The sequence below is a fragment of the Lactuca saligna genome, chromosome 8, assembly GCF_052625555.1.
Source record: "Lactuca saligna cultivar CGN05327 chromosome 8, ASM5262555v1, whole genome shotgun sequence".
Classification (NCBI taxonomy): Eukaryota; Viridiplantae; Streptophyta; class Magnoliopsida; order Asterales; family Asteraceae; genus Lactuca; species Lactuca saligna.
The window spans coordinates 39272026-39279949 of NC_136424.1; the positions used below are offsets into that span (position 1 = coordinate 39272026).

Consider the following 7924-nt stretch of genomic DNA (forward strand, 5'->3'; position numbering starts at 1 on the left):
ATATATATATATATATATATATATATATATATATATATATATATATATATATATATATATATATATATATATATATATATACATATATATATATACATATATATATATATATATATATATATATATATATATATATATATATATATATAAGCGTTCAATCGAGAACATTTCTTATTGCAATAACATTTGAAAACAAATTTTGATGACACAAATTTCTTTTAAAATTAAAATGATCACACAATATTATAAACTAAGAAATAAGTAAAAAAAATAAATTAAAATCCAATAACCAACACCAGTCACCACCCAAACAATACCATCCACCACCACAACCCATCACCGCCACCCACCTCCATTACCCATCAACACCACCCACAAAAACAATCACCCAACATCATCACCACTATTTTCCACCGCCAACAATGATCATCATCCACCAGCCATCACCACCACCAACCCCACCCACCACCATCACCATCACCCACCACAACCGCCACCATCCACCTCCACCACCCATCACTATAACCACCACCTGCCACTACCACACCCATCACCATCGACCACCACCATACGCCACCATCACCCCACCCACCATCATCACCATACCCACCACAACCATCACCCACCTACCTCCACCACCCGTCACTATCACCTAGCCACTATCCACCATTATGACCATCACCAACCACCATCCACCACCCATCACTAGAGATGTACACAAAAACCGGATTGGCCCATAACATCCGATCCAGAAACCGGATTTGGTCAAAACTAGTACGGATTAAACCAGTGACCGGATTGAAACCGGTTTGGAGTTTCGCACGCAAAATTGGATCAACCCCATATAGTAAACTGGATTCGATGAAAACCAAAACCAAAACCAGTTTGAAATTGGATTTTTTTTGTGACCGTTCAAAAACAGACATTTTTGGAAAAAAAAAAAAAACAATTTTTTTTCTAACCATTAGTAAGCTCCAAAAAATGGCTAGTTTGGCTATTTCTTAACTTTTTTGACCTCCTAAACTCATATAAATAGATGACATTTGTTAGATTTTAATGTTACACAAAATTCTACAATACTCCATAAAAATGAGCTTGAGAAATTCTATCGTGGATCAAGATTCGGATGTAACGATGGTGAATATCATACCAACCACTCAGAATAAAGAAGTGTGGAAATATTATGATTTGTGTTTGTTGTCGAACGGGAAAGAAAAAACGAGATGCAAGAAGTGCGGGATGTTTTTGGGAAAAGATGGCAATAGTACGTTGAGGAGTCATGCAACAAAAACTTGTTCGATTTTAAATGGTCAAGGCAATCCGGATCAACCAAATATTACTCCCGACGAGGTGATCTTTATTTACAACGATGATGACATTCATGAAAGCTTTTGCAAGTTCGGGATTCAAGAGGGATTTCCTTTCAACCACTTCGACAACCCACGATTAACAAAGATTTTGCGGGAAAAAATGCAACCACAATACTGACAAGTAAGTCACAATTCTCTTAGACGTGATGCTTTAAAGTATTGGGATATAGCCAAAAAAGATATGCAATTGGGATTTTTAAATATAAAAACCGGAGTTACTTTAACTTGTGATGTTTGGTCCTCCACCGGAAGTTGTCCCAAAAGCTATCTTGTTGTCACGATACATTGGATAGACTCCTCTACTTGGGTAATGAACAAACGAGTCATTGTTTTTGAACTTTTTTGCGCATCCTTACACAGGGCACGATTATTTGCAATATTAGTAAACGTTATAAAGACTTATAATTTAAGCGACAAAATCTTCTCTATTTCGTTTGACAATGCAAGTAACAATACCGCCACCGCAAAAAGATTAATTGCAAAATATAGACCTATTTTGGATGACTTGTTTTTTCATACTCAATGTGGTTGTCACATTATTAATCTAGCGGTACAAGATGGTTATAAATGATAGATTTGACGATTGAAAAATTAAACAATGTGTTAACTAGAGTTTTTTGAAAAAATAAAGTTACAATGGAAAAATATTGAAAGTTTGTCATTTCCATTAACATAACTCCATATAGTCCTTATTGGGATGTTGACACTAGATGGAGTTCGACGTGCATGATGTTTGAAAGTTTGACATGTGAAAGAATCGCTTTGCAATTATTTTATGACACAATTTTAAAAGGAAAAAAACCCGGTTTCAGATTTTGATTGGGATTTGATGGAAGATTTTGTGGAAATGTTAGAAGTTTTTAAATAATCAACTACTTTTTTATCAGGCATGTATTATCCTACAAGTCTGTTGTTACTAAATGAATTATGGTTGATGTCCGTGCAATTGGAGCATTTTGAACAAAGAATGAAATATTTGTTTTGGTTATGAGACCAATGAGAGAAAAATTAGTCAAATATTTCAAAAAAATGCCACCACTTTTTACTTGCGTCGCAACATTAAACCCATGTATTAATGCTACGGGAGTAGAGGCTTTGATTACCAAAATTTCCATCTCTTTAAATTTGCACAAAGATGACTCAAACTACACCCGTAACCAAATACACAATTTTAATAATACTTTTACTAATTTGTTTGACATTTACGCTACAAAATATGGCAATATGTCAAACACTTTTGCAAGTGTAACCGATTCTACTAGTGGTGCATCGAGTAGTAGTGGGGGTCGAACGGATTTTCATATCGACCTCTATAACTACCATTTAGAGGAACAAAACAAACGAGCACGCACAGTAACCCCTAGTAGCGAATATGGAGTTTATATAGGGTCAAACTTTTTAAAATTCATGAGTGCACCACAATTTAAATTTTGGATCTTTTGGTTTGGTGAAGAGAAAAGGAAGCACAATTTCCTATTATCTCTGTCATGGCCCATGATTTACTAACCGTCCAAGCTTTCACGATATCTTCAGAATCCACTTTTTTTAGTGGTAGAGTTTTATCAAAGTTTAGGACGAATCTTACCCCGGTTGCGGTAGAGGTTTGCGTTTGCTTGAAGGATTACTTGGATTTGTTGGAACGCATACAAAATTTGGCATCACTAGAAGGCCCACTAGCACAAAATGTTGAGTCGGTGATAATGGACAAAGAATATGCAAGGCTTATCAACACCTTCGAAAGTAAACGAAGACGATGACAATGAAGATGAAGACGAAGATGAAGAATATGGTATTGATGAGACCCCTAACCATTTATGTGGCGGTTGAAGAGCATTTTCGTGAAGGCGGCACAAAGTGGAAGACCACAAAAACTCTTTCTATTTGGCAAAATGTTATAATGCCACTTTATTATTATTATTAGTTAACTAGTTTCTAAACTCTTTCTATTTAGACCTTTGATGTATGTTTTAACTATTTTAACGAACCTATGTTGCATTTTGTGTTATACATGAGATCCTAAAAATGTTTTTTTTAATTGTAAATTTCAGATCGGATTTCGGATTGGATCCAAACCGGATCGGATTAAACCGATTCAGATTCGAGGAAGGGAAAACTGGTCAAAACCGATTTGAAACCAGATCAGATCTTTGATGAAATCGGATTCAATATGATGTCATCAAACTAGATCAGATTTGCCATTTGTGCATCTTTGATCCCCGATGATTTAATGATGATCCCTGATGACTTAATGATTTTTAGGCCACCTATAATGGACAAACGCCAACCAGGCAGGCCAAGAAACACATAACACATTCCATCCCAAGGTGAGGGTCCAATTAGAAAAGAGTGTTCAACATACGGTCAAGTAGGACACACGAGAAACAATTGTTTTGGAAGGGCGTCCGACAGTGTTGCACGTCACACAAGAATTCCTACTATGGAGACGACATTTAATTTTGGGGCTTCTACGAGTTGTTTACAGACCTATGACGCCGATTATGATTTAAAACGACCTTAAATTGAAGAGTTGTTAATTTATTATGTATTGTAATGTTTTATTAATTTTCTAAGATATTGTTCTTATGCTTTTATATTTTAATTTAGTTTGAACGTCATAAGAGCAAATGAATTTTTTATACATGATTTTTAAAAATACTTGGAAATTAACGATAAACAAACATATTAATCTAAAAAAAACATATAGCAAACCCAAGACATGCTAATGTTACAATAATTTTTTTACTAATTATTAAGTTCAGGGAACTGCAATGGGTACTTCTCTTTCTCGATTGTTATATAGTCACCCGTAATTCTCATTTTATCTTCCAAACGATCCTTTTTATTAAGGTCATTTTGATAACCTGACTTCTCAGTCAACGTCGCAAAGTTATTGCATCGAAATGCAAACAAGGTCAAGAATGGATAGACCTTAATAAAAAGAAAATCAAAGAGCATGAAGAATGGATAAAAAAGACTAAGAAGACTATCAAAATGACTGAAAAATGGGTTGCTGATAGGATGACTCTTTATCTTGTTTTTGTTGTTCTTCAACCATTTTCAACTCTTGAAAACTTTCATCCGACATATATGGGCCTTCTGAAGAGGGTGTAACAAAGGGGTCAACTGGATAACAATAGTAACAATCTACTTTGTCGCATGAACAAATTTCGAACTTTGAGGATGAACTCATAATAAAGTTGAGATTATATGTATTATTTTTAATAAGAAAACGATCGTATATTTCGTATTTATACATCCTAGTAATCTGCAAATCATAGTCCAAAGCAATGTTTTGAAAACCGGACCGGACATCGAACCGACAGCCAAACCGGGTCGATGGGTCAACCGGTCGGACCGGTCTAAAAAACCGGATGAACCGGACGACTTCATGATTAGATCATTATTGTATTTAAAATTTTAAAATATTCCAAAAAAATACAAAAATAAACTTTAAGCCAAAAATATCAATAGACATTAGTTTTCAACATTAAATAAAAGTATCAAACATACAAAATACCAAGAAAATAATTCACCACATCTTGATTCTAGTCTTCAAAAAGAAAAAAAGTTTACAACATAAACATCAAAATACCATGAAATGTATCAAAATGCAAAAAAATACAAAAATAAACTTTAAGCCAAAAATATCAATAAACATTAGTTTTCAACATTAAATAAAAGTATCAAACATACAAAATACCAAGAAAATAATTCACCACATCTTGATTCTAGTCTTCAAAAAGAAAAAAAGTTTACAACATAAACATCAAAATACCAAGAAAATAATTCACCACATCTTGAATCAATGTCAATTTCTTCTAACGCAACTCCATCATCATCTTCAATACCAAATACAAATTCAATTTTAGCAAAACTTAAACTCAAATTGAAGAATAACAAAATATTGATAGTATAACATAAAATACTAACCTTGAGAAACTTGGAATTCAAACATCATTGATTCATCATAGTTTGGTGGTTCTTCTTCAACCATATTTTCCAATTCATTATAATTTAGTTCACCCTCCGGTATTTCATCAACCACCCAAAACTCGATTTTATCAATACTTTCATAATCAATCGGATCATAAGACTTTTTGTAATCCTTGAGCCTAGAGAAAAATATTAATATACTTTTACACATAAGTAAAGAAAATGAAAAAAAAAAAGTTTGAATGTATACATTACCTATTTTGTAGACGCAAATTATAATGAACATAAACAAGGTCATTAAGTCTTTGATGCTCCAATCGATTCCTTCTTTTAGTGTGGATTCTCTTAAAGATACTCCAATTCCTTTCACACCCGGAAGAAGAAGCAGTTTGGCTTAAAATTCGAATTGCAAATTTTTGCAATTCCGGAGCATCTCCACCATGTAATTTCCACCATTCATCTAATGGAAAATAACAAAATAATATTATAATATTTTTACTATAATTCACTATTAATAGAAATTTGAAAAAAAAAAGGTACCTGGACGAGTAGTATTGCGAGAAGCAAAAGCAGGTTTTCTACCAAAACTACCCTCATGCTCACGAAACAACTTTAGTTGGTCCATGAGAGTTAGACCATCCATGGTACCAGCACTGCTATAATGCTCAATCATATACATTATCCCCCCAACTACCTCTGGTTTCTTAGAAAAATTTTCTTGATCATATTGAAAGATTGAATTCAACCAATAAGTAGCAGCATGAAGACTCTTACGCAACATCCTATCCCACCGATTTTTGATGATGATAGTATACGGGGTGTACAACTCTCTGTTGTTACGAAAAAATTTCTTAATTCCTTTCTTTGCCCTATACATCCCTTCGTATACATAACCTAAAAAAAGAAAAAAAATAATTAAAATAATAAAATTATAATCTATTTGTAAACATCATTAATGAATATAAACAAAAATTACACCTAAAGCCGGCTTCTCATCCAAATCACAAGTCCCTAAAAGTCTCAACATTGGAGTCATGACCTTTACTATTATAGCACAATTATTCCAAAAGCTTTCATTCAATATGATAAGCTTAACTTCTTTTTATTTTTCTAATCTAATCACTTTTTTAAAATCTGGGGAGGTGACCATAGCTTGCAAATCATGTTTGTGATCACACAAACTTTTCAATGCAATAAATGCAGTACCAAAACGAGTGGCACCCGGAGGAATAATTTATGTCCAACCTGGTCTTTTTCTTAACCAATTTAATGGCCATTTGTGGTTATAAACAAAAACTGTAACCCTCGATGCAAGTGTAACCAAATCAGCGACTTCACGCATCTTCGACATGTCCTTCATAATCAAGTTCATATAGTGAGTTGTACAAGGAGACCAAACAATGGATGGATACTTCTTACATAAGAATCTTCCTGCAGGCTTATAGTTTGCAGCATTATTAGTGACTAAATGAACGACATTCTGACGACCAACAATCTCAACAATCTCACTAAACAAGTTGCATAATGTTTGGGCATTATTCTCAATATCTGATGCATCAACTGATTTGATGAATGAAATCCCTTTTGCACAATACACCATAAAATTAATAAGGGGTCTTTGTCTTGTATCCCACCACCCATCACCTATAATTGTACAACCATTTTCTGCCCAGTAAAGTCTATAGGAATCAACTATAAGTTGTACGAACTGTTTCGCATCTTTCAACAACGTGACACGCATAGCATGATATGAAGGCCCCTTGTATCCATGACCCATACGAGCAAATTTGCTCATTGCTATTTGGAAAAGGGGAGAATTCATAGCATCCACAGGTATACAAGCATCATAAAACCACATAGCAAGAGCTAAATCTGTATCATGCCATCTTTCCTTACTTTTCAATGTTTCCTTAATCGATGGTTGAGAAGGATCATGTATACCTCTTTTTAAAAAAGGTGGCATGGTTCTGGTTTGGGAGCCATGAGGAGCTTTTCTCTTTCCATCTTTTTTTTTGAGTTGATTGTTGGGTGAGTACTTGAACGTCATCATCATCATCAATAACATCAAACATGTTATCTACATTCACCCCCGAAGTATCACTAAGCACACTAGCATGTTTCTCTTTTGTTTTTTTGGCATTTTCATCCAATGAACTTTTCATGACAAACTTTATATCTCCTAGACAACTTGGACATGCTGAAATAGCACCTGGCACTCCAGCAAGGTGTTGTTTCATTCTATTGATACCTCCACCGTTATATGTATTTTTACAAAAAAGTATGCTTTTTTTTCCGCCTCCACCATCAAGCTGAGTAATATACCTCCAAACAGGATCCTTTTTTGCCCGAACATTTGGTTGAGTAGAAGCTTGTGAACCATATGGGACGGTATTCGATTGGGCTTCTTCGGATGGATTGGAACTCGAACCAGGAGTGCTCATAATCTATACTATAATAGAAATACAAACAACCAATATCACATTTATATCAAACTATTAGTAATCCTAAACAAGTAAACATGTTAAACAAGTAAACAATCATAAAAAATCATAAAAGAAAAGTAGATATTAACAAAGAAACAATGAACATGCTAAACAATTCTAACTTCCTAAGCAATCATA

At 34.0% G+C, this 7924-nt stretch overlaps 1 pseudogene; it reads right to left on the reverse strand.

Annotated features, from left to right (window-relative positions):
* Positions 1–659: 659 nt before the first annotated feature.
* LOC145009568 (uncharacterized) lies at positions 660–7350 on the reverse strand (annotated as a pseudogene).
* Between the last annotated feature and the right edge of the window lie 574 nt (positions 7351–7924).